Raw genomic sequence first — 8,074 nt, forward strand, 5'->3', positions numbered from 1 at the left:
TGGAACTTAGCCAAGTTGTTCCACAACTCCTTGGCATTGTTGTATCCATCTATCCTACACAATATATCGTTAGGTAATGAGAATTCAAATATTTTCATTACCTCATCGTTGATTGTGGATTGGTGGATTTGCTCCTTCGTCCACTTCTTCTTCTCAAAAGGTTTTCCTTCTTTATCCATCGGAAGAGTGAAACCTAATTGTACACAAGTCCAATTTTCAATGTTAGTCATAAGGAAATACTTCATCCTTACCTTCCAATACGCGAAGTCGTCGCGATCGTAGAAGGGTGGAATGGTGATGTCTTCTCCGAGTTGATCCATCTCTAGCTTTGCTCCCACGGGTGTTGATCCGATGAAGAGCGACCTCGCTCTGATACCACTTGTTAGGATCCTTCGTACGGCTAGAGAGGGGGGTGTGAATAGCCGACCCCAAATCGCTCACGTTTCTTCCTACACTTCGTTAGCGCAGCGGAAAAATAAACTAGAAACGAAAGGAAGAATATCAAACCTTAACACAGCGATGTACGAGGTTCGGAGATGATACTCCTACTCCTCGGCGTGTCCGTAAGGTGGACGAGCCCTGTCAATCCGTCGGTGGATGAATCCCCGGAAACCCGGCTAAAATATACTCCTTCTGGGTGGAGAAACCTCGCCACAAAATCTTGCAACAGCAAGCAAAGAGTACACGAGATACAACAAGAAATACAAGACAATATGAATGCAACAACACTAGCTTGCCTTCTCGTTGTCGACTGAAGTCCCAGATGAAGCAACAACTTCACGGACGGATGCCGACAAGCAACTCAGCAGCAGCTGATCCAGTCGTGGAATGAAGCTCACGCGAAGCTTCAAGAAGATGAACTCAGCAAAGCTAATGCAGCGGCCGCAGAAGAAGAAGAAGAAGATGCGCAGCAGCAGCCTTCGACCCCTTTATACCGCAAAGAAGATAGAAACTAGCTGCAACGCAACGGTAGAACTCGGACCGATCAAAGCCACCGATCGGTCGTGGGGCGTGGGACCGATCAGGGCCGATCGGTCCCGGACCGATCGCTCTCTCCACCGTGGCGCATTGTCTCGATCGGTCGTGAGACCGATCAGCATACGATCGGTCCTGGACCGATCAGAGCTTCTTCGCTTATCGTTGCACGATCGGTCGGACCGATCAGAACTCCACAAGATGCCAGTGGAATCTGATCGGTCACCGCACCGATCAGAAACATCGAGATCATCGGATCGGTCTGCAGACCGATCCAACTCCTAGGTTTAGATTGCCCTCTCTAACCTAGTTCGGAGAACGAGCCACCGAGCCCTCTCCGACTCCATACGCCACTTTACTCACTTGAACTTCTCAACACCGGATGTCCGATCACCCTTGATCCATCTGGATTTTCCTTCGGCTTCACTCACGGGACTTTCCACCGCTTCACTCACGAATTCACGTGCCAACATCCAGTTAGGACTTTCTCACTCGCTTCACTTACTGAGACTTTTCAACCGCCTAACATCCCGCTAGGACTTTCCCACCGGCTTCACTCACGGGACTTTCCAACCGCCTAACATCCCGTTAGGACTTTCCCACCGCCTGCTTCACTCACCAGGGACTTTCAACCGCCTAACATCCCGCTTAGGACTTTCTCGCCAAGCTCCCCGCTGACTTCTCCGTCAAGTCTCCATACTTGGACTTTTCCGTGCAAGTCTCCATACTTGGACTTTTCCCGAATCAGCTCCACCTTGACCTAAGGTCAGTCACCAGTCAACCTTGACCTAAGGTTGCACCTACAATCTCCCAAACACCTATTCTTGTCAAACATCAAGAATACAACTCTCTCACGAGTGTCAAACATCAACATGCAACTCAACTAGGTCAACCTTGACCTAAGGTTGCACCGACAATCTTCCCAAGTCAAACATCAAAATACAACTCGAGTCAAGTCACTTCGAGTCGGGTCAACCAGGTCAACCTTGACCTAAGGTTGCACCAACAGTTCCTTATGCTTCGGCTGTAGGAAGTCTAATGTATGTGATGCTATGTACGAGATTAGATATCTGTTTTACCGTCGGCATAGTTAGCAGATATCAAAGTAACCCAGGACCGGGACATTGGATTGCTGTAAAGCATATATTAAAGTACCAGAAAAGGACTAGAGATTATATACTGGTTTACCAGGCAGATGATTTGCTCCCTGTGGGTTACACGGATTCAGACTTCCAATCAGATAAGAACAGTAGTAAATCAATCTCGGGGTTTGTGTTTACTTTGGGAGGTGGAGTCATAGCATGGAGGAGTGTTAAGTAGAAATGCGTTTCAGACTCCACTATAGAAGCTGAGTATGTGGCAACCTCTGAGGCAGCCAAAGAAGTTGTATGGCTCAGAAACTTCTTGATGGACTTAGATGTGATTCCTGGTTTGCCGAAAGTTATCACAATTTATTGTGATAACAGTGGTGCAGTAGCAAATTCGAAGGAACCACGAGCCCATAATGCAAGTAAACACATTGAGCGCAAGTACCACCTGATACGAGATATCATAAAACGTGGAGAGGTTGTTGTTGCCAAGATTATATCAACAGATAACCTCATAGATCCTTTCACTAAGGCCCTTCCGGCGAGAGCTTTTGATGGGCATGTTGAGGGGATGAGAATTATATGTATGACAGCATTTATAGTAGCATAGTTTTTTAATATAAGTGGGAGATTGTTGGGATGTATACTATAAGCCTAGCTTTTGTATGAACATCTATTTTGAAATGAGAATCACTTTGGTTAAATGTCTGCATTTTATATTTATATATATGTCAATGCAGTTGTCCATTTAATTTATATTGTAGATAACATGGTGTGTGATGCCACACAGAAGATCATGTTATCGGTTCCTTATAAATTATAAATAATAGCTCACAACCAAGATGTATTGGGGCAAACCATTGGAACAGTTGTAGTGTAATTTTATATTAGTCTGTCTTGACTATAAAATTACACTAGTGCACTATGTGTGTATTGAGCAGGACCATTTGAGGTTGTTTGATTTATACTGACTATATAAAAGAATAGAACCTCTATTATTATAGATGTATGTCCTCTTAATCCCTATATAATAACAAACACGTATACTTAGTATTTATTTCTTTAACCTATCAATGGGTGAGGTTTATTCGTTAAATCAATAGACCGATGAGTTGGGAAATAGTATTATTTATATGGTGTGTTGTTGATTATAGAAGGAATCTGTGTCCTAATTATTTAGGTTGATGGTATCCCCTTGAGGGGCTTATAAGGATTATCATGTAAACCCTACAGGTGGACTTAGTCCGGCATGATAATAAAGTTGAGTGGTACTACTCTTGGAATCAGATGTTAATTAATTGGGTTGTAGTAACTCATTTAATTAACGGACATACGATATCTTAAACACAGGAAGATTAACGCACTCATGATAAGAAAGAGTCCATATTGTAATATGGGATTTGTACGGTAGTTCAATAATAACCCTTTATTGGTATGAGTTATTATTGATGGACTTGGGGTTGGGTGTTCGAGCCGAACACAGGAAGCTCAAGCCCATCAAGAGGGCTAAACCAATTCCTCATCTAGGTCCCTATTGTAGCCTCTATATAAGGCTCACATCCACCCATCCATAACTTGGTTTGATTTAACTTGGTTTGATTTAACTTAGTTTGGTTTAACTTGGTTTGACTTAACTTGGTTATAGAAAGGGAGATTTTTTCTAAATAGAATTATGTTATTTTTCTTTTTTTTGTAACTGATGACAAAGGTTATAAAAGGAGTAGGTGGTGCCCCCTAAAACCTAATTTTCCACACTTCCCTTCTCCCTTTCTTGTGGTCGGTACCACCTCCTCTTCACCTAGGTTCGGCGCCACCTCCAACTAGGGTCGGCGCCACCTCCACCAAGGGTCGGCGCCCCTTCCTCCTTACCTAGGGTCGGCGATCTCCTCCACCTTGCTAAGGGACAGCGCCCCCTCTACTCCTTGGTGGGTGGCGGCTTGAAGAAGAGGAAGAAGAGGAAGAAGAAGAGAAGGAAGAAGATTAAAGATGCCCTCATCCTAGAGCCTCCTTTTGTAACCGGCGGTTTGGAAATCGAGAAGAGAATGAGGGTGGTGTTGTCTTGGTAAATCGTCGCTCACACAACGTCCAAGAAGAGGAGAGGAATACGACAGAAGATCAAGAGGTCTTTAACTACAAAGAAAAGGTACAATTAGTTCTTTAATTCCGCTGTGTAATTGGTTTGGTTTTTTTTGTATCGATTTTGAATACCAACACAAGAGGCCAGCGAACTTGTACTTTAATCAAGGTGTGCTTTGATTCGTCAAGAAATTGCTTAATTGATCAAACACATGTCTGATCGAACATGCGAGTTGCTAGGAAAAGTTTTGTACTTGTACAATTTTTATACAGAGAAATTTAAACAGAACGGAATTCCAGCGCCTTCAGTACCCGCCTCAAATATAACGCGTCTTGAATATTATCTCCATGTAAAGCGGCTCATCGTAAATCAAGGCCCTATAACAACATGCATATAATCAATTCACTTTCATATGTATCCAATTGTTAAATCAAAATTCCTATTCAACCAAGAAACCTAAACTCTTTCACTAACCTCGGTTTACTATAAAAATCAGATCTAACCCCCTTTAAATGAGATCCCACCTTTAACCTTAATCGTCTCAAACAACCACTTGGATTAATCATCCCTAATATTTTTCATTTGAATTTTAGGTTTAAGCTAGAGCAAGAATCAAATTCTAATAGCTTACCTTACTGCCACATTTCCCTGCTGTCTCATAGCTAAAGAAACAACTACCGAAAATTGCTAGCTGAAATCCTTGCTGTCGCAATTTCTTGACCGAAGCTATAATGAAACCATAGCCAAAGATATCCACACCAGTTAGCACCAAATCCCATACTGACTTTGAAACTCAGATCTTCTACAAACCTAAATTCCAGATCTACACATCTTACCCTATGCTAGTGTCAGTGATCTCTTCCCAATGGAAACCACAGCAAGCGTTCGTCGGGGTAGGCGAAAGAGACCGGCGACAGAAGCTTGGTGTTAGGCCACGGAAGGAAGAGACACCCCTCTGGAAAATGCTGATTACAACCAGGTAGTCATCGCTGGAACCCGAGCTTCACTCCAGCGGATCTAGGGCTCAGATCTGCTCCTCCTAGCCAAAGATGTCTTTCGCGGAGACGAAGATTCGGAGAGAGGACTGGCTGGTGGAGCTCCAGGTAAAGGGTAGAGTGGTTAGAAGACTTGGTCGACGACAGGTTGGGAGGCGCCGGCACGATCGGGTGGAGAATGCATAGAGGCAGCGAGCTTGGTCGGCAGAAATCGGGAGGTAAGGTGAGGAAACGACATTTTTGGCGTGGAATTCACTGTAGCAAGCCTTTATAAAGCTAGGGTTTAATTAACTTAATCTCCCAATCAACCCCCTCTTAATAGTTATTTCCAAATAGATTTTACCCTAACCAATCTACTCCCCCTTCAAATGTATCATACGGTCTCTGATTAATTCCCTAAAATTATCTAAATATTTCTAAATGTTCCAATAGAATTATCCCTTCCAATACACTTTTTATTTAATTTTCCATATCTCACATTCTCCCTTTCTAATAAAAATTTGGTCCCTAAATTTACATCATAAATACGTTAAATGACAAATGACTTATTTAATCAATACAACTATTGAAATAACTTACATGCCTTCCGTAAACAGGTGTGGGTATCGAGCTTGGATCTTATCCTCTAGCTCCCAAGTTGCTTTGTCATCTGAATGATGCTCTCATCCAACCTTGACAAGTCGGATTATTTTATTTCACAATTGGCGCTCCTTGTGCTCTAGAATCCGCACTGGGACCTCCTTATAAGTTGCATCTGGCTGAAATGTGATTGATACATCTATTAGAATATGCGTAGGGTGTGACACATACTTCCTCAACATAGATATGTGGAATACCTCATGCACCCCTGCAAGCGATGGTGGTAGTGCCAGCCGATAGACTACCTCACCTATCCTCTCAAATATCTGAAAAGGTCCAATGTAACAGGGAGCTAGTTTACCTTTCAATCCAAATCTCTTAACCCCTTTGGTGGGAGACACCTACAAGAAGACGTGATCCTCCAAAGAAAACTCTAGAGGCCTCCATCTCCAGTCCGCATAACTTTTCTATCGGTCTTGAGCTTCTGACATTCTGCGCCTAATGGTCGAAACCAATTCTGCATCTCGCTGAATACTCTGCGGTCCCAAGATTTGCAGTTCCCCAACCTCCTCCTATAAGGTGGGATATCTACATGCTCTGTCATACAATGCCTCAAATGGTGCTATCTGAATCACTGAATTATAACTATTGTTGTATGCAAACTCAACCAAATGTAGATGATCCTCCCAACTACCTCCAAAGTCCATGACACAAGACCTCAGTAGATCCTCTAATATCTATATAGTATGCTCAGATTGTCCATCCGTCTGAGGGTGAAAGGCTATACTGAAACGAAGCTCCGTACCCATGTCTTTCTGAAGACTCTACCAAAATCGAGAAGTAAATCTTAGATCTTTATCTAATATAATACTCAGAGGTATACCATGCAATTTGATAATTTCTCTACAATATAACTCTGCTAATCAATCCAATGATTCTGTCTTACAGATCAGTACAAAGTGTGCATATTTGGTTAACCGATCAATGATTACCCAGATCGCATCATGTCTCTTCTTGGTTCGAGGTAGCCATACCACAAAATCCATAGTGATATGCTCTTATTTCCATTCTGGTATTTGTATCTTCAAAAGTAAACTAGCTGGTCTCTGATGCTCCGCTTTTACTTGCTGACATACCAAACACCGTGCCACAAAATCTGCAATGTCTTTCTTCATGTCATTCCACCAATAGGATCATTTCAAGTCCCTATACATGCAAGTACCCACTGGATGAATCGCAAATCTAGATCAGTGTGCTTCCTATAGTAAGTCCTCTTGAACCAGATGCGACTCGGGCACACATAACCTTCCATGGAAATAAAGAACTCCATTCTCATCACAAGAAAACTCTGTCTGCAGTCTTGAGCTAACCCTGCTACATAAGAACTGCAGATGCTGATCAGTAGCCTGAACCTCTTTAATACGCACGACAATAGGTGCCTGTGCCACCATGGAGACTAGAATACCTCGCTCTGTCTGTCCTTGCTCCACCAATCCCAACTTAGAAAATCTCTATAACAACTCTGTAACCATAACTCGATGATAAGCCAAAACTCCTTGAGATTTCCTACTCAAGGCATTAGCTGTCACATTGGCTTTCCCCAGGTGATAGTTAATAATGCAGTCGTAATCTTTCAGGAATTCTATCCATCTCCTCTGTCTAAGATTCAATTCCTTCTGGGTAAACAAATACTTAAGGCTCTTATAATCTGTGTAGATCTCAAAGGTGATCCCATATAAATGGCGTCGCTAAATTTTTAGCGCAAAAATAATAGCTACTAACTCCAAGTCATGGATTGGATAATTCCTCTCATGATCTTTCAACTAACGTGAAGCATATGATACCACATGCTCATACTGCATAAGTACTGCATCTAATCCCTGATATGAAGTGTTCGTGAAAAGTACAAATCCATCAACGCCAGAGGGAAGTACTAATACTAGTGCAGTAATGAGCCTCCGCTTGAGCTCCTGAAAACTCTTCTCACAAGACTCTGTCCAACTAAATTTCTCTCCCTTTCAGATCAATCGTGTCAACGACAGAGCTATGCTGGAGAAACCTTCGACAAACCTCCGATAATACCCTGCTAATCCCAAGAAACTACAAATCTCCTGTACCGTCTTCGGCTGATCCCAGCTAGTGATGACCTCTATATTCTGTGGATCGACTGATATACCTCTGCTGGAAACAATGTGTCCAAGAAATCCCACCAAAGGTTGCCAGAATGCACATTTACTAAACTTCGCATAGAGGTGTTCTCGCTGTAGCGTCTCCAACACTATACAATGGTGTTGCTTGTGTTCCCCCTTAGATCAGGAATATATCAAAATATCGTCAATGAACATGATGACAAACTGATC

The 8,074-nt window shown here is 42.6% G+C and overlaps 1 long non-coding RNA gene across 1 annotated transcript; it reads right to left on the minus strand.

Annotated features, from left to right (window-relative positions):
* Positions 1 to 4,339: 4,339 nt before the first annotated feature.
* Positions 4,340 to 5,388, minus strand: LOC122027435. The gene is made up of 3 exons (XR_006124410.1): positions 4,977 to 5,388; positions 4,772 to 4,866; positions 4,340 to 4,517 (listed from the first exon to the last, which is right to left on the minus strand). It is a non-coding gene; the product is annotated as an uncharacterized LOC122027435 (long non-coding RNA).
* Positions 5,389 to 8,074: the final 2,686 nt, after the last annotated feature.

The sequence above is a fragment of the Zingiber officinale genome, chromosome 10A, assembly GCF_018446385.1.
Source record: "Zingiber officinale cultivar Zhangliang chromosome 10A, Zo_v1.1, whole genome shotgun sequence".
NCBI lineage: Eukaryota > Viridiplantae > Streptophyta > Magnoliopsida > Zingiberales > Zingiberaceae > Zingiber > Zingiber officinale.